Here is a 26,436-nt window from a genome sequence, read left to right as displayed (position 1 = left end):
TGATTTGGAAAATATCACCAACAGAAGCCTGGGGGGAAAAAAATCTAAATATTGCTACAGATAAAGGAATTCAAAGAACATATTTAACTGCTATTAAGATAAATCATAAAATGATTAGGATTTGTAAGACTGATAATTTTTCATTGCCACAGCATTTATTGTTCTGTGTATTGGGGTTTGTTTTCAACTCTGCATTCAGTGAAGATCCTTTGTGAAATCTTGGCCATTTGCTGATTGCATAAACTCTTGCATTCATTTTGAAAGATGAATCATTATCATTGGTGGTTTACCTATCCAAACTGGTCTGAAGTTTCATTCATGAAAAATACCTTAGCAAAACAAATTATTCAATTTCTATAACTTTTATAAAATAATGTATGTCTAACATTTAATATAATAAAATAGAGATTTATCTGTTTTTGTTTAACGAGAGAATATTTCAAACACACACAAATACACATTTGCCTTAAACAAAATTGAAAGGAGAACCCTATTTATTTTTTGGAGCGACATATAGAGAAACAAAGCAATTAATAGATTTCATTCTAGTTGGGTTTTTAATTTTTATACCATTCTTATTTTTAATTTTTTATAATACCCAACAAATGGCACGTGAGATTATGTGCAGAGGAATGAATTAGAAAGCTTCTTCAAAAATAATTGAAATGATAGTGATTTTTTTAAATAAATGGTAATATGCTCAATAAAATAATTCAGCCCCAGATAAATAGGAAAGTCTTTGGAATAAAAATTAGGGTAATAATTTAACACTGTGAAAAGTAAGTATGATAAAGTACATCTGAAGGACATTAATTACTTATATGTATGTGAGCTATTGTTGGGCACATAATGGCTGATCCATTTGCCAGCACAGCCTCACTGCTCCCGGTATTTTAACTCATTACTTTATAAATCTCTGCTGTGATACCTTGAAGAAAAAGGAGGTGCTTTTTTAAACATACTCCTATTTAACATTAACTAGTGTTAAGCAAAATAATTTTCACCCCATTATTACTTAAACAAAAGAAAGTGTTGGACTAACTAATATTTTCTGTTTGGGACTAGCTAGTGTTCAAGAATTTCCAATAAGGTTATGAATATCACTTTCATTTCCAAAGGGAAAATGAGAAGCACTGTGATTGGACCACTTGTACAGTCAGACTTTAGAAGCTAATTTCCATGTACTAAAAAGTCTGTGAATCTAGAGAAAAATAGAGGACTTTTTTTTTTTTTTCAGTGATTTGGGTCATGACCTGCCTATGAAGATATGCAAGTCACATTGTAAGTTCACCTTCCAGCTATTGCAAACCATCCATACTAAGTAAAGTTCTCCACTGGGAAAACTGATAATTATTCAGGAATACTAACACAATTGGTTCTAAATAGCAGTTACTTAGGATTTTTGGTTTCTAAAAATCACTCTTCTCAAACATTCTTTTTATCCTCCAGTCACATCCATGCTTCAAAGAGCTGACTGCTTACATATTTAGTTGAATAAGCAAATTGGTCATAATTAATCCAAATGAATATCTTCCTTTACCACTCTGAAAATCTTTCAAGCACAAGATGGTGCTGATATTTTTTTAAATCAAATCGAAATATTCTTAATGAATTAGGAACTAAGCAAGTTCCTACTAAGGATAACATTTTATGAACTTGTGTGTGTATTAATCACTCAGTCATGTCCAACTCTTTGCCACCCCATGGACTGTAGCCCACTGGGCTCCTCTGTCCATGAGAGTTTCCAGGCAAAAATATTAGTGGACTGCCATGCCCTTCTCCAGGGCATCTTCCCAACCTAGGAATCGAACCCTGGTCTCCCACATTGCAGGCAGATTCTTTACCTTCTGAGTCACCAGGGAAGCTCAAACAGGTTGCATTGGCCAGGAATCAAGCCCAGGTCAACTGCTTAGAAGACAGCTTTGCTAACCACCATACCACCAACACCTGGACATCTCAAACCTGGTGTTTTGCCCTGAAACATTAAAATCAATTGGGAGAGTCCTATTTCACAGTTTATTTTTTAAATGGTACCAAAGTGTTAACATTTTGAAAAGTGCTTCTGCTGTTCTTTTAGAGATCACTCATTATTTTCTTACACCTAAGCAAAACTGATGTGTGTTATTTACCTAGTTCTTGTAGGAATTTGAATTTGAAATGCCTGAATTAAATAATCTCCAAGGTATTTTTCTCTAAATTTCCTTTACCTAAACTTCCCATTTTGGGATAAGGGCCAAAAAATAAAATTTGAGGAAACTTGTGGCACTTTTGGTAACCTCTGAAGGGTGGTTAATTTTATTCTAGTCTACTTTGAAGACCTTGAATACCCACAAAAATTTGAAGAAAATAGTTGAGGATTTAAATCTTTCTATATTATCCAATTCTTTTACCTTAGCTTTTTCCCTCCACTTATCTATTGCATTATAATCCACCCCAAAAAACAATAGGATTTATGCAACCATAATGTATTATTTCTTATGATCCTGTGGATCCAGAATTTGGACGCGGCTCAGTTAGTTGATTCTTCTGCTCCATCAGCCATTGGCTGAGGTCATTCCCTCAGGTAGTTTAGCTGCCCCAGGGCTGAACTGAAATACCCAAGAAGGCCTTATTCAGATGTCTGGCATTTCCATGCTCCTTCACGTGGCTTTTCTCTCACTCTCCTCCCTTCTCTCCTCTCTCCTTCCCTCGCTCCTCTCTCTCTACCTGTGATCTGTCCTCATTCAGTAGTCTTACCCAAGTTTCTGTACAGCATGGTGGCTGAATTTCTCAGAAGGAGGAAGTTGTCAGTCCTCTCAAAGGCTTGGCCCAAAACTGGCACAGTCTCACTTCTGCTACATTCTGCTGATCAAAGTAAGTCTAAAGGCCATCCCTGACTCAAGAAGAGGAGAAACAGAATTTGTCCCAATAGGAGGAGGGAATGAATGAATGGTACCATATTTAAAAATTGTCTCCATACTTTCTGAGAAATAATTTGTCTATTTGAGCTTGATAAGAAAATATTCAGTCACACAAAATATCATTACTTCACTAATTTCATTAGTTATCTTCATGGAGAATGGTGTGCTAAAAAATATTTGGTTTGTATAGAAAGCTTTTGGCTCATCTGTACATAACTGTCTGCACTCCTTAAAATTATTCTCAACTTTATAAGATCTTTTTTTGATGTAAAGTACAATAATCTCTGAAAAATGATTTCTAACATTGCTTCCCAGATAAACTAACTAAAAATCAAGCATATTGACTTTAATGTTCTGAAATATAAGTATAACTTTGAATTTGGGGAAGTTTAAATCTATAGCCCCAAGTGGCTGAAGGGCTGGTATGAGCAGTCTTTTCCTTTGGGCCTTTGCAAGATGCGCTTTCAAAGAAACTTTATGATGCTGTGAAATGCATTATTCTCTAAGACCCATTGTGTGAGCTGATAAGACCAGAGTCCATTTGTTTTAAAAATATTCAGCCTTACTCTCTGCTCTCATTATTTCTCAAAAATACAAGGATTTAAAAGTCATCATCCCATATTTGGAGCCTCTCAGTAGAGTTTCAGAGTCTTTTATAAGGTTAGGTTCAAAATTACTTCTAAATGTAATAATAAATAAATGATTGTTTACAGGTTTTCTGTTGAAACAATTTTTAGTGCTTCTCCAAAAGAATAAAACCATATAACAGAATATTCTTTGGCACCAGACAGATTTGGGTTTAAAATTCTACTTATAGCACTTTTAGAATCGTATGGCCTTTACTCACTTTTAGAATGACAATATGCTCACCTTTGGTGGTAGGATGGATTAAAAAGATGTGTAAAATTTTTAGCTCAGTTTTGGGACACAGCGTGCAGTGGTATGGTTTTTGATATTAAACTCTTTCAAGTCCAGACTTTTGAACAAATGTCCTATTTTTAATCAGTTTGCTTATCAAAATACAGATATAAAAGTAATGGTTATTTCAACTTCCCTAAGCATCAGTGAGATAGGAGTTTTGACTAAACTTTTCTTTTTCATTAGAAGGAATGTGTTTGCAATCACTAGTTTTCCAAAATGCTCCTTGAGAAGGGGGTATTATAGTCAAATATATTGAGGAAATAAATATTATAATTAAGAAAATTACTCTTAATTCTCTCACAGAAAACCATAATATACATCAAATTTTCTAAAATATTTTATGTAAAATTAAGAAATATCCTTAAATTATTTAACTTGGCATTTTATGAATTTTGGCAAAATTTAAACGTATAATAGTAAAATTGAACCGTAAGACTGAAAAATAATCAACTACTGTATAATCTATGTACTTTGAGATCTATTTTTTTCTATAGAAGTGGCAGTAGCATTTCTATTTGAAGGTATCCAATAAATTTAGTCTTACACGAAATAGCCAATTGGTTCATGACAATTCAGGATCATTATTAAGAACATCAGTTTCTATATTTATTCTCCTAATGAATTTTGATATATTGGGTAAAGTTGTCTACCTTAAACTAAAAGGTCCCAGATTACTATGCTTTAATGGTTGCTATCTATATATATCTGAGATAAGACAGGTATAAATGTTGAAATATATTTATATATATACATACATATATGTTTATCTTTATGATGACTTAAGTTTTCTTGGTATGTCTGCTTAATAGTCTCCCTCCTCAACTCCAGGATAATATAGAAATTCAAGGAAAGAGATTTCCAGAAAAATCAAATGACCATTCTTATTAAATCAATAACTTCAAATTTATACTCACAGTGAATTTTATAATTTCTGCCTAGTGCAGTTTCCTAGCCCATAAAACAAAATACTAATGTTTTATGACCATTGTTTTCTTTAATTCTGTATACTTCCCCCCCCCCCACTTATTCATTAAGTCATCAGTTCAAAAGGCAAATGCTTTATATTCTGACATATATCACAGTATGTTAGTAGTAGTGGCACTGTAGAATGGGATCGCTTAGTAGGTGTGCAAGGTAGATAAATGTAAAGAAGAAAAAGAGACAAAGAAAGGAAGGAAAAGAAGGCAAAAAAGAGAGCAGGACCAAGAGGGGAGGGAGGAAGGGCAAGTGTCCAGGCTCATAACTGTTCTGAAGAAATCGCCAGAAGTCTGCACATAACTAGCTAAGTGCCCTTTTCAGTTAAGAAACAAATAACAAATCCTCTGATGCAAGCTGATATGCAAAAAGACAACACCCAGAAAATGAATATGTACAAATAAACTGTTAGTTTGCTTCTTTTATTAAAAATGAACTCTTTGCTGATGGGATCAGTGTCCTAACAGGGCGCCCGGGACACAGGAAGCTACTCTTCACGTGGTTAAATGAATAATTTCATTAAGTATATATTATAAAGCATATGGTTCATCTGGAGAAGGTTGGCCAAGCAGTTAAAAAAAAGGAAATATTTTAAGCAAACTTTGCATATTTCCCATGGTTAAGTACCCACTGAAGCTCTGCTGTCTTGATTTTTCCCGTTCGTGTTTTTTGGATGAATCAGTGCCATAACAGGGACAGTCCTTTAAAGTGCACCTCAAATGCTGCGACATCTTGCTCCCTAGAGCAAACAAACTTTTCTTTCAGTATGACAGAAGACATCAATTTTAAGGAAATATTTGGGTGAAACCTTTCATCCAAGGAATCAATTTAGCTATGTAGAAATAGCTACCCGCAAATGCATGCATCAATTTATTCTTTTTAGAGACGTTTGTCTAACACAGGTTAAATCAGAATAAGTCAACGAGGAAGCATATAAATTTGAATGACAAACAGAATACACGTCTCATTTTGTTGAGATTTTTCCATGAGATTAACATTAAAAAAAAAAAAACCTGCACACTCCATTTTTAAGAAAGAAGACTGTAGCTACCTCACAAACTTCACGCATTAATTTTGCAATATTTTATGTGAGATAAAGCAAGATGAAAATTAAATATTAAGAGTTCAAGAGCAAGAAAGAGAATGCAATGGGAGGATATGGTTTTCTCCCTTCTTGGATGTCTTTTAAAAAAATTAATTTTCCAGAGATGGAAACATTGTCTCTCTAAGAGAACAGGATCCTTAATATCACTTTAAAAATACCGTAATTTAGCTAAAATAGAGAAGGATGGGGAGACAACTGAAAACTTCTCCATGTTAAAAGGAAGAGAAACAGAAAAATCACACACAGTATACTAGTTACAAGTTAAATCCTCTTAACTGATTTATATTACCTTTTTTGTTGTTTTGTTTTGCTCAAGTAACCTATTTTAAAATGCATCCATGCATAGATTGCCCCTATTATTAATAGTAGATGTACATTTCAACCTGTCAAGTTTTTCTAGCCCCACTTTTCTAAGGTTTTTTTTTTTTTAAGGAAAAAAAAATTTAAAAAGCAAAGGCATTTCCTAGGGCACATGCTGCCAGACACCCAGCATTTATCTTATCTCAGTTGATGACTTTCCTTTTATCCTGAAATGATTTGACAATGACTCTATGATTTCCTGTACAAATTACCCTTTGAAAGTGGCAGTGGCGCTTGGCAGAGATCTTCACTTAATTACTGAGTGGATTATTAGCATACGGCTTCCCCCCCCTTTCATTTCTTTATATCTTCTAGATTGCGTTGACAGTTCCCTTTCATTGCCTGCTTTAACTCACTGAATACTAAACATTATGCAGATTGCAGCTGAGAAGTACCCAGGCTACTCTACAAACCCCTAGTCTGCACCAAAACCTTTTTGATGGAGAGTAATTTACAGGTCAGAAATCAATAGTATGTCTGGGAAGTGCATTTGTGGGTTTTCTTAATTTAGATGGAGCAGTAATGCTCAAAAGTGAATATTCTTCTGCGATCTTTCTGAAAAACAATTAGTTTTGTTCCTTCCTTTAATATCCTCTGTCTTTAAATAGGCTGAGATCTTGAGATCCCATTTCTCTTAAACGCCTTTCCCTACCTCACCTGGTGGGAGTGGGTTAAAGAGCCCCCTTTTGAGAAGTGATACGTTTCACTCCTTATCTGTTTCTGAAGTCAGGGGGCTGATAAGCTGACCTCCTCTGCATGTGTTAAGCTTTATTTATTGTTTGCCAGGGCAAGACAAATGCAAATGATAAATTGCAAAGATGTCTTCGGCACTCTCAGAAGGAACCTTCTCTGTCTTGGCTCCCATCTTTTGGCAGAAATTTGCACATATGTCAGGCATTCTCCATCCAGAGCTTTATCCCTCCCCGCTACCCCCCGCCCTCCCTGAACTGCATTCTAAAGCATCTTCCACGTTTCCCAGGCTATAGGGACATGAACCCCTTCCCATTTCAGCCTTATGGTGTAGCTTAGTTTAGAGGGGTGTTTTTTTTGTGTCTTTGTTTGTTTCCTCTTCTTGGGAGGAAAATACAATATCATACATGAGTGATTTCAGGACTTGGTGGAAGTGACACCAAAGCAATAGGAGTCAGCGCGGGTGAGGAGAACAGCTGGGTGCTGACTGCGGCATCTCCATTCCAGGACCATCAACCACCAGCTTTATTCTTCTCCTGTTACATCTGCTATGAAATTTGGGTCTTCCAGGTGGCAGCCCAACATGCTGTCCAGTGCGATCGGGCCATTTAAATGCTTTGAGCTAATGCTGCATATCCATTTTCTAAACAAGTTAGCAGATACCATATGCAGCAATTAAAGTTTTATTGAGTGGTGCCTGCTTACCATACTGAATTTGGATTGGCTACCATCTGTCTCAAAGCCTGTGGTACCATCCCTGTTGCTTGAGAGAGCATTTGTAAGGATAGAAGATTTTTTTCTCAACTTCTGAAGAAGCTGCTCGCATTATTTTTTACATGCAAGCCCACAAAAGTGGAGTTGGTACAAATGAAAAATACCAGACAATTAGAAGTTAGGATTGAATACAGGTTTTTGAGTAGTACTGTCCACCACACCAGAAACAAGGAATCTTGTAGCTTCCAGCCTGGCCATTTTTAGTATATAGGTCTTGCTAAATATGTTATTTTCCAGAGATACCTTCTATGGGAAATCCAATGAATCAAAATTAAGGCTACATAAAGCACATGAAAATTGTTTTGCATTTGTAAGAATTAAGCATTCATTCTTGTTTTTTAGGAAAACTTTACCTGGAAGCACAGCGGGAAATTAAAATATAAATTTTACATTTTACTCACTCTACTGGTAAAAAATCTGTGAAGACAGCTATTTAAGATCAATCAGAGCTAAACAAAGGGCTTTGAAGAAAACATTTATTAAAATTTAAGTGACGCCTAAATACTTGAGCTGTGATGGTTTACTAATACATTAATATTTGATGTTTTCTCAGACATTTTTATCACTGTACCTTTGACCTTCATGAATGCTGAGATAGAAAAACATATGATAGTGAAATTAAAAACCTCTTCAAAATTTTTTAATTGCCTGAGTGTTAGTGTAGTCTAATAGAATAAAGACTGGAGATCAACTCTGTTGACAAACTATTGATTGCATAATCTTGGATATATTGTTTGATATTTCTGTGGATAATTTTCTCCATGGGAAAAGTGAGAATAGTGCAACCTATTGATTCTATTCTTTTTAATACTAACTTGAAAATTTCTGAGCTAAGGCATTGAGTCTTTAAAATACGTAGCTGATAAGTGAAAAGAGAAATAGCTATAGTTTTGTCCTGACTTTTATTACATCATATGGTGACTGTTCATTAGGGTTTCCTCACTCTTCAGGTCCTGGTGAGCAATGTCAAATTTCATGAGTGACAGGTTCATAGCATTATAAGCTTAAACTTTGCCTACTTAGAGGAAATGTGACATTTTTGAACAAAAACACCGACTGTGATTCAGGAGACTTGTTTGCTCACCTCAGTTCTACTCTTCACTAGCTAGGAAAATAATCAGTTTGAGTCCTTTGGCCTGTTCTATAAAATGGAGCTCAAAATCCATGTCCACTTCTTTAGGTTATTGTGAGACAAAAGAGTTTGTAAGAGCTCTGTAAATAATGGTTGAAATATGAAATGAAAATAGTACTTTCAAATTGTAAAGTGCCATCACAAATCATATCCATCTTTCAACTGAAGGTGAAATGTCATATCTTTAAATATTAAGGCTCTTCCGTCCTGAACCCAATAAGTAATGTATTTGTATCTGTCTAAAGACATTGTTCTCTAGTTCTTATAATCTAAGAGAAAATATTCAGAAAACCCTCTAATCTTTGCTATTTGATGTGTTTGGTCTATGGAGCTGAAGCTTCAGCATCACATGGGAACTTTTAGAAATTGTGAATTTGATCGGGATGGGGAATACTTGAAAATCCATGGCTGATTCATGTCAATGTATGACAAAACCCACTACAATATTGTAAAGTAATTAGCCTGCAACTAATAAAAATAAATGAAAAAAATAAATAAATAAAACAAACAATAAAGCCAAAAAAAGAAAAAGAAAGAAATTGTGAATTTGAAGTCTTTCCCAAACCTACTATATCAGATCTGCATTTAGCAAGATCATCACGTGAGTTGAATGAGCATTAATGTTTAAAACAAACTGCTCTTATAATAATTCTGATTCTTAGGAAATTTCTCATTTTTTAAAAATCAAAATCTTTGCTTATAAAGATATTGTGAGAATTTAAAGATTACTAGCACAACCTCATCATTTCAAGAATAAAGACAATAAATCTAAACTAGGATTCACGTGATTTGCTCAAGATTAAATGTCTGGTTGATTCATTTATTTGTTCATCCAGCAATTACTGCGTGCCTGTTGTGAACTGCACTCTGTGCTAGGCTTGGAGGATTCTGTTTAGAATAAAACATGACACCCAGTATCAGAGGGCTTGCAATCTGCTAGAAAGTTTCCACTCCTGTCCAGTCTTCCTTAGTCATACCACAGACCTCTTCTCTAAGGGGTGTCTGATCCTGCCTAATAACTCATCCTTACCACTGTCATGAAGAGGGAAATGGCAAGCCACTCCAGCATTCTTGCCTGGAGAATCCCAAGGACAGAGGAGCCTGGCGGGTTACATGCATGGGGTTGCAAGAGTCTGACACCACTTAGCAATTAAACCACCACCACCACTGTCTTATATTTATTCCAGACTCACACATTTATTTATCTCCACTGCTGTGATGTTGGAAAACCTCTGCCCAATGAATTTGATGAAATCAAGTATCATTCTCTGGTTACTCACATATAAGAGAAAAATGGCTTATTGGCAAGCATTGTGTCATAACACTGGCAGACGCAGCTTATAGTATGTACTTTTCACCTATTCTCCAACCCATGCTCACCCTTAATGTAGAATTAATATTATTACCAATAACAACAATAACGTATATTGAAGCATCACCATATGCCAGGCATGAGTCTCAGCGTGCCACTTGCGTTATCTCATTTGATTATAACATCTGTTCCATGACACAAACATCAACCCCTTATTACAGATGGGGTAACTGAGACATGGAAAAAAATTGAGTAAAATAGTGACAGAAATGTATTGGAATCCTGGGTATTCTGACTTCAGAAGCCCACCTATGTATATAAAACCTTAAGGAAATTATTGTGCCTTTTGGAATAATTTCTGACAGGATAGGTTGTCTCTAATTGCATATTCTTTTCTTTCTGTCCTGAAGCTGGCAGACCTCCCACTGATGACAATGGGAGATCTAGACACATTAGTCCCAAGTAGCTCTTTCAAAAGAATTAAACAACCTGATGAAGATCTTAAACTTAATTAAAGTACTTTCATTTTCCTGACTGAAAGGTCAGTAGAAGCAAAGAGGAACTGCAGTCTCAATTATTTATTGACTGCACAGTGTTCTTCCTCCATGAACAGCAATTTGCTAATTTTTATAACTATGAATGTCTTGTAATAATTTTCTTTATTGCACAACATTGGATGAATGCCCATGTTGCTCTCTTGCATTTTCACTGTAATGGTTGCTTCAAGTATGTGCTTCTTGTCTCTCCTGTTGCACACTCTCATCGTTGGGTCATTTGTCTGTAAGTGATCTAAAAGTGTATTTAGATCTCAGCGGCCAATTAGATTTTCACACTGAGGCCTGGTCATCCAGGTCAAAAGGGTGACTCTAACATAGGTCTAAGAGTTTTCTGGCAACCATTTCATTTCTCTTTACTGCTTCATTTTCACAATTGGACTCGAATGCTGCTTGGACGGACATCAAGTCTACAGAAGAATAAATGACCTGAATTTAATGAGTTACAGATCAAAGTACCTTCTTCCGTGTGTTGTCAGTATGGAAGAATGTAGTGGTCACTTGCTCTATACTTCAGTTTCTAAATGCTTATAGTCTTTTTTTTTTTCACTCCTTCCTGTTCCATTTATTAGTATCCCTAGAGAGGATGAGCTCAGAAATTGTGTTAAATAGCTGAGTATTGATGCTCTTAATAAACCTTTATAATGCTGAAAATATTAATAATAAAGTCTGAGGTTTATCTATACTTTCATTTGTTGTATTCTTCATGACCTGAGGTAATCAAGTACTGCATGCTTTATTGTCAAGATCTCCTCAACATTAGAACATGAAAAGAATGTATTTAGTTATGTATTGTTCACTTGGAATAGACACATTTCTAGAACCTTACTATATTACTGTTTCTCCCACTCCTGAAAAATTCCTCTTAAAGCCTGGACCAGTTTCAAGAGGATTATGTAATTAAACACCAAAAGATCTTCTTATAGTTGTACCAAAAGTAGTCTCATGATATATGCCCCAAAGTCATATTGTACATAGAGGCTCCAAGCAATTTCTTTCAATGAGCCAAAGATACCAGTCCATAATCAGTATTTCCACCCTTTGGCCACTGCTTCCAAAGTTTGCCATTGATTGCAACTTTGCTCTTGACTCTACAGATAGCTTTGTTCTGATCTTTTGTTGCCAGTTTGATTTGTAGCTACCTAGATCTCTCAACAATGTGGAGATGTGCTTCATTATTTCAAAATCTTCTTTGGTAAATTTCTGTTCACCTGGATGCAATCTCATTTTCTTTCCACAATAATTTACTAAGTATATGCTCTAAGAGATACCGAAACACTCATGATAAAAATCCTAAACAATATCCATTGACTAAAATCTATTATCAAAACATCTTAGACTTGTATTAGAATCTCTAAGATTCTCCAGGATCTGGTAATCACCAGTTCTTATAGTTGGGATTCCAATTTCTTCCTACCTCCAACTCTCTGCTTCAATCAATCTGAGTTACTCTCTGTATGAAATAGTAAAATAAAAACAAGCAAGAGCTAAGCTGACGCATTGGTGGCTCACTCACGCTGATCAGCAACTTTGGGAAGTAGTCTGTGGCTGTGCCTGAGGGCCCGTGAGTTGAGTGAGCTGCGGGGACCGGTGAGGATGTCGCCACGCTCCTAGGTGACTCTCCAGGTGAGACTAGGTGACCCACTGACCGATCTTCTCAGCCCCTAGAGCTCAGTGCTTCCATCAGCATCTCTTGTTGTTCAGTCATTCAGTCCCATCTGACTCTTTGCGACCCCATGAATCACAGCACGCCAGGCCTCCCTGTCCATCACCAACTCCCAGAGCTTAGTCACACTCATGTCCATCGAGTCGGTGATGCCATCCAACCATCTCATCCTCTGTCGTCCCCTTCTCCTCCCACCATCAGTCTTTCCCAGCATCAGGGTCTTTTCCAATGGGTCAGTTCTTTGCATCAGGTGGCCAAAGTATTAGAGTTTCAGCTTCAGTATCAGTCCATCCAATGAACATTCAGGACTGATTTCCTTTAGCATTGACTGGTTGGATCTCCTTGCAGTCCAAGGGACTCCCCAGAGTCTTCTCCAACACCACAGTTCAAAAGCATCAATTCTCTGGTGCTCAGCCTTCCTTATGGTTCAACTCTCACATCCATATATGACTACTGGAGAAACCATAGCTTTGACTATACAGACTTTTGTTGGCAAAGTAATGTCTCTGCTTTTTAACACACCATCTAGGTTTGTAACAGCTTTTCTTCCAAGGACCAAGCATCTCTAGGGTGTGGACTATTGGGAGGAACCTCAGAAAATAGGCTGGGGCCTCCTTGGCTCACATGCCTCCTTCCTTATACCATGACTTCGAGTTTATTCTAAGAATCTCTTCAATTTCCTTATACAGATATTCTCTATGACTTCAGATTGTACCTAATGATAGAAAGCATGCTTTTTCCAGAATATTTATTACTGCAGCTTTGATTAGGCATGAGTTTGATTTGTGTAATTATGATTTGTGCTCTAGGGTACGGCACTCCACACATTTCAAATCCCGCAATGCCACTCCTTGCCTTTCCTTGATTTGCTTTCCTTAACCCTCATTGACCAGTGCAGGACAATCTCTAGCCTAACCCTTCCCACTTACCAATGAGTGAGGTCATGACATCTAATGGCAATAAAGAATGTGCACCTCAAAACGCAGCAGTTCATTATCAAAGCGCAGTTGATGCTTGGACAACATGGGCTTGAACTGCAGGGGTCCACTTACATGCAGATTTTTGTTTTCAATAGTAAATACTAGTACACTGTCCTATGTTGTTTGATTCCAAGGGTGGGGAACCATAAATATGGGAGAACCACTCATATGAAGGGCAGACTATAAGTCATAAGCACATTTTCAACTGCAGGGAAGGTCGGAGTCCCTCACCCCAGCATTGTTCAAGAGTCAACTGTATCTGCTTATGATTCCTGTTCCCTCTTGATAAATAGAAAGATTTTTATTCACTTCAAATTAGAAATTTCTTTCACCTTTATGAATTATGTTCAAGTCTTATTAATTCTTGTCTGAGAAACTGAAGCAGAATCCCAAGCTCAAAAGAGGAAAGCATAAAAAATATAAGTCCCTGTGGAGTTTTTGGGCAATATAATTTTTCAGACAATATATGGATAAATATATGAATTATATAATTATCTATCCAAGTCTTATCAATTATTTTTCTCAAGTATCTCTTGAATTTGAATTGGCCACTACCTCATCACAACTACTGTTAGCTAACCATAAAATCTCCCTTCTGCAGTAATGTGATAGGGTAAACATCATCCAACTTACCTCTTTCATTTTATTCTTTTTTAGAATTCTTGTGTCCTTTACCCAGATGGTCATGAGATGACTCTCTGAATCACGACCACAATCATGCTTAACTATCACCTTTGATATATAGCTACATTCAGTCCTCCTCCACAACCTCACCCAGTACTGCTCCACAAGCTGGAAGAACTCATGGAGGGTGGGGACAGTATTCAAGTACTCAAGTCTCTGTGAGTGAGTGAAGTTGCTTAATCGTGTCCGACTCTTTGTAACTCCAAGGACAGTAGCCCACCAGACTCCTCTGTCCATGGAATTTTCCAGGCAAGAACACTGGAGTGGGTTGCCATTTTCTGCTTCTGCCTAAATGTCCTCTCCACTTTCTCTTCCTGAAAAACTTCCCCTCATTCTTCTAGATCAGGTTCAAATATCATCTCCTTTGTGCAATGATCCCGATTGTATCTGATAATATCATGCCTTCCTCTCCTTTACATACACTTAAAAATCTGTTTTGTATGTCTCTACATTTGCATAAGGCAAAGAAAGTGCTATGAATACAGTGTTACCAGGTTTCTTACCATTAGCATCTTTAATCAAAGAATATGTGATTAGAGATTTCACAGCCACCATTTAAGACCCACTGCACTGCAAGCCATTCTCATCAGAATTATGTCTTCCCCAGATAGTCATCTGTTCAGGTTCCAAGGTGTCCTACCTGGGAATAACAGCTGCTAGGAAGAGATATGGAGTTTGTTGAGCTGGGCACACACACACACACACACACACAAAGCAAATCCACTTGTTATTGACAATTCAAAAGGTACTTGCCTTCCAGATGACTTTTTTCCTACTTTACCCTTTTGAGCTTGTGTTTCCACTTCATCTTGTTGATAATAATCACCATCAACCAATAATATCAATGATTGTAGTGACTGAATCTTCTTCATATATACCAAGCATTGTGTAAATTCTAAATTTTGAGTGAGGAACCCAAAAGTGAATTTGACCAGACAAGGAATAGAAACAGTGAAGGATAAACAGTGGTTAGTCTGTCCAAAGCCATTACTCCTAGCCACACCACTGTGTGCTTCCTTGAAGCAACCATTAACTAAAGAGCTTTATTTTTTAAAAAATTCTCATTCATAATCTCTGAGTAAATACCTCTTGTCACCTTTGTCGTGATGGCAGAGACTCAGTGACATACTGGGAGCTCCTTGGAAAGTTTATCACATTAACTGTCATGTTAAACAGGCTCATATAGGACACTTAAGATGCTTCTACAAAAGCCAGGCAGTATTATTTGAAACTTCACAGACATTTGAACCATTTTACTATGTTGTAGCACTTAAATCCAGAGAAGGCAATGGCACTCCACTCCAGTACTCTTGCCTGGAAAATCCCATGGATGGAGAAGCCTGGTAGACTGCAGTCCATGGGGTCGCTAAGAGTCAGACACGACTGAGCGACTTCCCTTTCCCTTTTCACTTTCATGCATTAGAGAAGGAAATGGCAACCCACTCCAGTGTTCTTGCCTGGAGAATCCCAGGGACGGCGGAGCCTGGTGGGCTGCCGTCTGTGGGGTCGCACAGAGTCGGACACGACTGAAGCGACTTAGCAGCAGCAGCAGCAGCATTTAAGTCAGTTTGAGCTTAAGCCTATTTTGTTATCTTTTTTGTTTGTTGAATATGTTTGGAAAAATCTTAAAATATGGTCACCAGTCTTATTTAATCTAAAAGCATAAGGAAAAGGAGACTTTTAATGGCATTTTCTCTCTTTAAAAAAAAAAAAACTTTATCATGGTTGATTTCAAACATTGACAAAAGTGAAGGGGATATCATAGCAAATTCTAAAGTTCCATATATAAAATAGATAGCCAGCAGGAATTTGCTGTGTGGCTCAAGAATCTCAAACAGGAGTTCTGTATCAACCTCGAGGGGTGGGATGGGAAGGGAGATGGGAGGGAGGTTCAGAAGGGAGGGGATATATGTATGCCTATTGCTGATTCATGTTGAGGTTTGACAGAAAACAACAAAATTCTGTAAGCAATTGTCCTTCAATAAAAATTAAATAAATTTTTTTTAATGCAAAAAAAAAGAATTCTGAAGTCCCTCTCCCACAGCTTTAGCATTCATCAACTCTTGTTTCACCTATAACTTCCATTTCTCCCCTCACTGAGTTATCTTGAAGAAAATCTCAGATATATCATTTCATTTATATTCATTTTAGAACTTATGTGTAACTTTCTCAAGTAATGGGAATACTATTTTCTACATCTAAAATATTAACAATAATTCCTTATTGACATAAAATATGCAGTCAGTGTTCAGATTTCTTCAAAGTTTGCCTCATATGTACTATTTTCACAGTTGGATTTCTTCTAATTAGAATTCACAGAAGGTGCATAATTTTTATTTAATTAATATGTACTCCTAAGTCTCTTTTAATCTATTTTCCATTCTTTCTCCTTTTTTTTCCTTTGCAGTTTATTTTCTGAAAAAATCTTAGCCTTTTGTCCTGTAAATTTGCCTTCATTTTCGAATTTGCTGATTACATCCCCAAAGGGCCATTTAGTCGATTCCTCTGCTCTTTGCATTTTCCATACTCTGGTGGATAAATCTAGGGGCTTAACTTGATTGGGTTTGATTTTCTTTTTAGGAATTAGCTGCTTCATTGTAGCTGGTATACTTATTATTTGATGTTTCTTTGTCTTGTAGTTTTGCTGTTGCTTAGTCACTAAGCTGTGTCCAACTCTTTGTGACTCCATGTAGCCCACCAGGCCCCTCTGTTCATTGGCTCAGTATGTCTTAATTTGCCCCTTTGTTGTCTAGGGCAAGCCTCTTCAAGGCCCTTGAGTCCTTGTGATACCATCCCAGTTGTCTTTCACAGAGGCCTTGTCTTCTGGTACAAGATGTTTCAGACTCATCTTGTAACTTTCAGTATTCACCCTTCGAATCAGCTGCTTGTCCAGGAAGCCCATTTTGAAGGAAGAAGTCATGTTTTTTATAGGCCACAATCTGGCATCTAAATTATCTCCAGATCTTTTTACCAGACAGAGGGTTTTATTTTTTGTTATTAAAATGTTCTAATTGCTTGCTTGATATACATCATATATGTAATATATAATGGGCTTCCACAGTGTCATTAGTGTTAAAGAACCTGCCTGCAAATGCAGGAGACATAAAAGACATAGGTTTGATCCACAGGTCAGGAAGATCCTCTGGAGGAGGAAATGGCAACCCACTCCTGTATTCTTACCTGGAAAATCCCATGGACAGAGGAGTTTGGCAGGCTAGAGTCCATGGGGTCACAGAATCAGACACGACTGAAGTGACAGCATGCATGCACATACCACACACATAATATATAGATAGTATATTTAATAATTTCAGAATAACAACAATTATAAGATGACTAAAAACTAATTTTTCTTTGCTTACTATCCCCTTAAGACATAAGCCACTAGAGAAATTTTTTTTTAAAAACATAGAAATGAGCTTATTTACAAAACAGAAATAAAATCACAGAATAGAAAATAAGCTTATGATTAAAGAAGGGGAAAGGGGAGAGAAGAATACATTGAGTAGCATATATAAACTACTTTATATATTGAATAAAAGAAATAAACTAAAAGGACCTATATATAGCACAAGGAACTATATTCAAATCATGTAATAGTCTATAATGGTAAATAATCTGAAAAATAACATATGTGTGTGTGTGTGTGTGTATATATATATATATATATATATAAATCACATTACTTTACACCTGAAACAAACACAGCATTGTAAATCAACTGTACTTCAATTTAAGAAAAAAGAGAGAGAGAGAGAGAGAGAGATTCCACCAGAGATAAGACTATATAGGCAAGTTAATGAGTTTTAACTTGAAACAACTCTTCAGGTCTTAAATATACCATCGGCTCAACGTAGCTTTTAGTTCTTTCTTTAATTGTGTTTTTGCATTTTAAACTCCATTTTTACTTTTCATTTTAATATACCTTTGTTACTGTGCTGGGCTGGGCTTGATCACTCTGTGTGACCCAATGGATTGTCGCAGGCCAGGCTCCTCTGTCCATAGGGGTTCTCCAGACAAGAACACTGGAGTGGGTTACCATACCCTCCTCCAGGGGATCTCCCCAACCCAGGGATTGAACCAGGATATCCTGAATTGCAGGCGAAATCTTTACCAGCTGAGCTACCCAGGAAGCCCACATATTCACATGGAAACAGAGTTCCAAACTCAAATCAACCAACATGGTATATTCAGGGAAGACTAGCTTCTATCTCTGTCTTTTCCCGCATGTTCCCTATCTCCCTTTAGAGATAACTATTGGGCTGATTTTATTTTATCCTGGGCTTGGAACACAAAGTGAAGCAGCACAAAGTCTAGCAGAGTCATGTCAGAGAAAACGCTGGTCACAGCAAATGCCCTTTTCCAACAACCCAAGATGGCTCTCTACACATGGACATCAGCAGATGGTCAAAACCAACGCCAGATTGATTATGTTCTTTGGGGCCAGAGATGGAGAAGCTCTACACAGTCAGCAAAAACAAAACTTGGAGCTGACTCTGGCTCAGATAATGAGCTCCTTATTACAAAATTCAGACTTTGAAGAAAATGAGGGAAACCATTAGATCTTTCAGGTATGACCTACCTCTAATACCTTATAATTATATAGTGAAGGGGATGAATACATTCAAGAGATTAGATCTGGTAGTCAGAATGCCTGAAGAACTATGGACAAAAGTTTGTAACATTGTCAAAAACAATCCCAAAGAAAAAGAAATGAAAGGAGGCAAAGTGGTTGGCTAAGGAGGCTTCAACAGTATGTAAACTGAGAACTTCAAGTGAGACTTCAACAGTACGTGAACCAAGAACTTCCAGATGTTCAAGCTGGATTTAGAAAAGGCAGAGGAATCAGAGATCAAATTTCCAGCATCCATTGGATCATCAAAAAAGCAAGAGAGTTCAGAAAAACATCTACTTCTGCTTTATGAACTACACGAAAGCCTTTGACTGTGTGGATCACAACAAACTGTCAAAAATTCTTCGAGAGATGGGACTACCAGACTACCTGACCTGCCTCTTGAGAAATCTGTATGCAGTTCAGGAAGCAACAGTTAGAACTGGACATGGAACCATGAACTGGTTCCAAACTGGGAAAGCAGTATGTCAAGGCAGTATATTGTCACCCTTCTTATCTAACTTATATACAACATCATGCCAAATGCCAGGCTGGATGAAGCACAAGCTGGAATCAAGATTGCTGGGAGAAATATCAATATTCTCAGATATGCCGATGACACCACCCTTACGGCAGAAAGGGAAGAAGAACTAAAGAGCCTCTTGATGAAAATGAAAGAGGAGAGTGAAAAACCTAACTTAAAACTCAACATTAAAAAAATAAGATCATGGCATCCAGTCCCATCGCTTCATGGCAAATAGAAGGGGAAACAATGGAAACAGTGACAGACTTGATTTTCTTGAACTCCAAAATCACTGCAGCTATGAAACTGAAAGATGCTTGTTCTTGGAAGAAAAGCTATGATCAACCTAGACAGCTATTAAAAAGAAGAGACATTACTTTGTGGACAAAGGTCCGTCCAGTCAAGGCTATGGTTTTTCCAGTAGTCATGTATGCATGTGAGAGCTGAACTATAAAGAAAGCTGAGCACCAAAGAATTGACACTTTTGAACTGTGGTGTTGGAGAAGACTTTTGAGAGTCCTTTGAACTGCAAGGAGATCCAACCAGTCCATCCTAAAAGAGATCAGTCCTGGATGTTCATTGGAAGGATTGATGTTGAAGCTGAAACTCCAATACTTGGACCATCTGATGTGAAGAACTGACTCATTTGAAAAGACCCTGATGCTGGGAAAGATTGAGGGCAGGAGGAGAAGGGGACGACAGAGGATGAAATGGTTGGATGGCATCACCAACTCAATAGACATGAGTTTGGATAAACTCTGGGAGTTGGTGATGGGCAGGGAAGCCTGGTGTACTGCAGTTCATGAGGTCGCAAAGAATCAGACACGACTGACTGACTGAATTGAACTGAACTGATACTATTTTTATCATTATTAGAGTTGATAAAGATGAAAATATAGGATATACAAACAGATAGCAAATAACTAATTTAGTGACTTTTTCACCTACCTTACATTTTCATGTATTGTATCTCATGCCTGTTTTTCATGCTCCCATGCTCTTCTGTCCACAGTATCACACTACTTTTTATATCACTGGCTTTTTCAGAGAGCATGTTAACCAACCACAAAAGCAGTACTTGTAGAAAGTGAATTGTTCGGCAACACAATATGTGTGTATGCTAAGTCGCTTCAGTCATGTCCAATTCTTTGAAATGCCATGGACTGTGGCCTTCCAGGCGTCTCTGTCCATGGGGATTCTCCAGGCCAGAATACTGGAATGGGTTGCCACTGCCTTCTCCAGGCGATCTTCCCAACCCAGGGTTCGAACCCAGGTCTCCCACATTGCAGGTGGATTCTTTACCATCTGAGCCACCAGGGAAGCCCCAGCAACACAGTAACAAATGTAGATTCCTTAAATTTCAGTCCTTTCTCTAGTTCTTTTTTTTTTTCCTGGCTGTACATCTTGTATCTTAGTTCCCAACCAGGGATCAAACACATGCTCCCTACAATGGAAACTTAGAGTCTTCACTACTGGACCACCAGGGAAGAGTCCCTCTAGTTCTTAAATGAAGTGTCAAGATGTGTATTTGTAATACAAAGAGGCACAACGCAAACTATATGTTCTTCATTTCCTTTGTCCTTTTTTCTTCATTTATTCAAATTATTATCCATTATATTATTAGAAGCCTTAAATATAATTAGGAGATGCATCTCAATATACTGAATACTTTTTAATGAAGAATTGGGATTTTGGTAACCTTAATAGCACAAATTTACAATGTTAACCAAATTAACAATGACTTTACTATTATTTTACCAAATATATAACATTTTCAACTGGCTAACTTGAGAATTTCCTCGTAATGCTTTTTTCACTGCAGGTTAAATTCCCATACCTCCTATTCTGATATTTAGTGACTGGAAATAATTTGCTGGGGGCTTCCCTGGCAGCAGTCCAGTGCAAACAACCTAGAGAGTTACAGTTCTACATTAAAAACGGGCTAAATTAATCTTAATTATCCTTTGGCTGATCCTCCTGGCTTCAAACTGATTCATTAGTGCCCACATACACAGTATAACAAAGTAAAGCATTTTCTTTCTCTTAAAGATTTATTTCCCAAACTCTCTTTTAATTTAAAAACAGGTTGCCACCGCAGCACAGTAGATTGCATTCCTGTCCGCAGTCCTCTGCTGTCCCGGCATCAACACGCTTGTCACGGCCTCATTGCGCTGGAGTGAGCTTTCTCATCCGTTGACCTTTGGGCTTGGCCTTGTACTCCATTTAGCCAGTGGCTTAGGACAAGAAATGTCAAAACACCATTTCTGAACCTTGAACTTAAGAAGCCTCATGTGATTCTTTTTGCCCTCTTGCAGCTCTGCTATTGCCATAAGAAAAAATACAACCCGACTTGCTCAAATTCTGATGCTCAATTATGGTTCTAATCACCAATTCCAATGTGTGTTGGGAAGAGGCGGGGGAGTTTCCCACACCACCAACCGGTTCATAGGCCCCATCTGGATGTCCTACCATTCGACTTAGTTCTGACACTATCTACCCAGAGAGAGCATCCAAGTCTCTAGATGAAGACTGCCCCCATCCTGTTCAGATGCCAGTTACAAGTTCAGGCTATGACCTTGCTTCTGACAGACTGGCTACAGACTGTCGGTTCTAAGGGACCCTTTCTTGAGTTCTACTAATTTTCTGAAGCAGCTCACAGAGTTCAGAGAAACATTTTGCTTACTGGATCACTGGTTTATTATAAGAGATTTTCACTGGGGAACAGACAGATGAAGAGCTGCCTAGGGAGAGGTGCACCGTGAGGATGAGGAGGGTGACCAGCAAAGGGTGAGGAGATTTGATGCCCTCTCCAGGTGCCACTATCCCTGTGCCTCCACCTGCCCACCAGCTCCGAAGCTCTCCAATCCCACCCCTTTGGCTTTTGGAGAAGGAAGTGGCAGCCCACTCCAGTGTTCCTACCTGGAAAATCCCATGGACAGAGGAACCTGGTAGGCTACAGTCCTTGGGGTCGCAAAGAGTTGGACACAACTGAACAACTTCATTTTTTTTCTTCCTTATGACATAGGTATGGCTGATTCAATCATTGACCTCAGCCTCTCTCCTTTACCTGAAGGTCAGGAAGTGGCAGGAAAAATTCCAACCCTGTAATCACATTTTGCTCATGGCAACCAGCCCCCATCCTTGTTGTCTCATTAACATGACAAAAGATGCCTTTATCTCCTTCATCACATAAAAAGTTCCAAGGGCTTTAAGAGCTCTGGGCCAGAAATGGGAATGAAGATCAAATATACACTTATTATAGATCACAATATCACACTAATGCACTAGGACAGGGAGAATAAGAAACATAAGCAAGAGTTGCCCCAGCGGCCTCACAGATCTGCATTGCAGAAGACAGCTGTCCCGGGTGCCCCGCATGAAGAACGCCACGTAAACAGGCCCCAGCTACAGCAGGAGGCGTTCACTTGACCCACAGACTCACGAGGTTATGAATTGATGGCTACATCAATCCTTGAATGTTAGGGCTGTTTGTCACACAGCAGTAAATGGCTAACTCGGCAATTACTCACATCTGCACACCAAATACTGCCTCTGAGTCTTGGGCTTTTCTTTTTCTTCCACCCTCTAATTCAATCAGTTGTAACCCCTATCATGTTTTGGCGGTGTCACATTCTTTCCATTTTCTCTATCATTGCTCTATTCAGGCCTTATTATCACGTATCTGACTTATTACAATGATCTTCAAGCTGGCCTTTGATTTCCTTTCTCTCGAATCCATCTTTCTCAGAGATACCAAAGTAGCATTTTGTTTGTTTTGTTCTGCAAATTACAGATCTGATCAGGTCCACCCTTTGCTCGGAAACCTTAGATTAATGCCTGCTAAATCACAGTACTTTTTCCTCACCTTTTTCATAATGGATTATAGTCACAAGTTTTCCTATGGTAACAAAAGAGGGACTTAATGTGAGTGTTCACAATAGCCCTTCTCCAACATCACAAACTGTCTCTCTCTTTCCCTTGTGCTGGATGATATGACATTGTGCAAATACGACTCTACAACTAAAATCAGGTTATTATCTCTCCAATCTTACTTTCTATTATTTTTTCTCTGCCTCCACTGAACCTATTATGCTTGTCTCACTGAACTAACTTCCTTATTCCCAAACAGGCTCTTGGTCTCTATAGCAGTGCTCAACCCTCTGGGCCTCAAGGTCAAGCTGAAATATTTCTCTTTACAAAGATTTGTTTAAGGTCTTCCACTCCTACTCCAAGGTCCCACTATTCTGGGTGTCAACAGAACTTCAATCTTATATTGATATTACCTTTATTTGCATCATCGTATTTCTTGCTGAAGTGTCTCCTACTTAGAAGTAAGAACCTTGTCCTACCAACCAGGCCTACCACAGTACTTGACACTTAGTAGGCATAGTACTGACTTGATAGATTAACTACTCCTACAAAGCCATCCAAGTGACACTTGAAAGTCTGTGGTGCAAGGTTTTCCTGCTAAATAGGACTGCGAATAGGATTTATTTTCTTTTCTTATTAAAAATTCTTTTCAACTTGAAATTATTTAGAAATCAGAGACTTGATGAAGCTCCAGGGATACTCTCATGGAGGAGTATAATTTGTCAAATTAAATGAGTTTTCAAGGTAGATTTTACACATGCTAATTAATAACATTTAAGGAATGCCTGATTTAATAAGGCTATTGCACATGCAAAAGTGTTTTAACAAATTAGAGTAAGAGAAAACTGATACCAAAAATGTGAATGAAATTATCATTTGACCATTCTTATCCCAAAGTTATAAGTATTCAAAAGGTTATTTATGCAGCAGAATGAAGAAAGTAATTTTCAGCTTTGGGATTATTATATAATCACTTCTAACAAATATAGGCATTATATTTGTATAATGTATATACTACATTACCATAGTATATATTACAAATATTCTATAACAAATTTATTTCAAAAATGAAAGAAATAGATATATCATTTAATAAGTTAAATATAAAATGAGCTCACTATTGAATGCACACATGAACCCGTAGGTACATACAAGATGTAAAGCTTGGAAACAGCAAAAGATATTACCATAGTTAATGGTTCAGAAAACAGAGCACAAGATCTCTTAACATGATTTATGTTCCCCACATCACTACTCTACCTTGACAGAATGATCCTATTCCTTAACTCAAAGATTCAAAATCCTGCTTTTCATCTCAAGTGATAAATTTGAGGATAATGTATTGTCTCTTAGATGGAGAATTTGTGACTTAAATTTGAGGTTCTGGGTATAATGAGAGTCCACTGGAGCCTTGGAAATTCAGATAAGGGCAGAACCAAAAGAATAAGGTCAAGTTCATATAGGTGCTTCTGGGAAGTTAGGAAAAGAGGAAAGTTTTAAACAAAGTTACCTCTTATGGTCACCTGTTTTTTCTGAATCACTTGCATTTTCTCTCTTGCTTAAAAGCAAAGTATAAATTTCTAACAACAGGTCTGCAGTTCCCAGAAAAGTGTTCTCCCAAGTGATGTGCACAGAACAACCCACAATGGCAAGAAAATAAAACCCTAAAGCTTCTTTATATGTTTATGTTATCTTATCATCTTTAGTTCAAATGCTGTATTATCACCTGTTTGCAGTATGTGCATATATTTTATCACAATGTAATGGGCATTTTTTTCCCAAAAAAATAAATGTATACTGGAATATATCACCGTAGATTATTTTTATGTACAACACACAATCCCAAAGTTTTGGAAGGAATACACAATATAAATCAGTTAGGCTTGGAAACAATTATAAAGTTCAAATTTACATATTTTTAATCTGCAAAAAATAATTTCATTAAAATTTACTGTATTACACATATGACTCTCCGTGAAGCCCTCTCTTGATGCCTCTCCTTAGTCCTTTGATTCAGAAGATCAGGTGTCACATTTATTATACAACATATACTCTGGAAGACTGCAAGAAGACTGGGAGCTTGTTTCTAAAGCATACTGAAACATAAAAAAGTCTTAGGGTACACAAGTAAGCTGGTTTAAAGGCCATATTACTTGGTAGTAACTGAACAAATCCTCACAAAAATGGATAAGTAGCTTCTTCCCAAAAGCACAAGGAAAAACAAGAAACTGGCAATCTTGGTATTTTGCCAAGTACAAGCAAAATTAAGAAACTGGCAGAGTTAATATTCTCTGACCCCTGGCATGATCGTACTATCTGTTCCATACCAACATATAGACAATGGCCTTGTAAGCAAATATGACAAGAAAAAAGCTGGATATCCCAAATTATGGACAGACTATTTAATGAATGTCACAAATCCATATGACTAAGGAGAACGAACTGTGCCCTAAATTTATATTACATCCTAAGATATTACATTTTTCCTGGCTCACTGTATACTTTTCTAATTTATAAATTATATGTTTCAAAATGTATATAATTATATACATGAATAAATAAATGGCTATGATTACATAAATAGTATGCCTCAAACTATATTTATTACTGGGAATACATGCTTTAAAATTCTTAATAGATAAGAGTGAGTAATTAAAAATTTGAATACTAAAACTCTAGAGAATATAAAACTCTGCTTTAATGCTCTTTAAAGAGCTGTTGTGTGAGTAGTTACCTTTATAAACCATATTAACTATGTGACTGAGAGAATATTTGATATTGTTGTTGTTCAGTTGCGAAGCCCTGTCTGACTCTTTGCAACCCCGTGGACTGTAGCACGCCAGGCTCCTCTGTCCTCTACTGCCTCTCAGCATGCCTACATGCTAAGTCACTTCACTCATGTTCAACTCTTTACAGCACAATGAACTGTAGTCCAACAAGCTCCTCAATCCATGGGATTCTCTAGGCAAGAATACTGGAGTGGGTTACCATGGCTTCCTCACTGTTTCTTGTGATGTGCTCAAATTCCTGTCCGCTGAATCAGTGGTACTATCTAAACATCTCTTCTTCACCGCCCCTTCTCCTTTTGCCTTCAATCTTTCCCAGAGTCAAGGTCTTTTCCAGTGAGTCAGCTCTTCATACTTTGTCACTGGAGAAGGAAATGGCAACCCACTCCAGTATTCTTGCCTGGAGAATCCCATGGACAGAGGAGCCTGGTGGGCCACAGTTCATGGGGTCGCAGAGAGTCGGACGTGACTGAAGTGACTGAGCACGCATGCATACAGCTCTTTGCATCAGGTGGCCAAACGACCAAAGCTTCAGACAGCATTACTCCTTCCAATGAATATTTAAGATTGATTTCCTTTAGGATTGAATGGT

Source organism: Muntiacus reevesi, chromosome 12, assembly GCF_963930625.1.
Source record: "Muntiacus reevesi chromosome 12, mMunRee1.1, whole genome shotgun sequence".
Lineage (NCBI taxonomy): Eukaryota > Metazoa > Chordata > Mammalia > Artiodactyla > Cervidae > Muntiacus > Muntiacus reevesi.
This window is presented reverse-complemented; position numbering follows the sequence as displayed.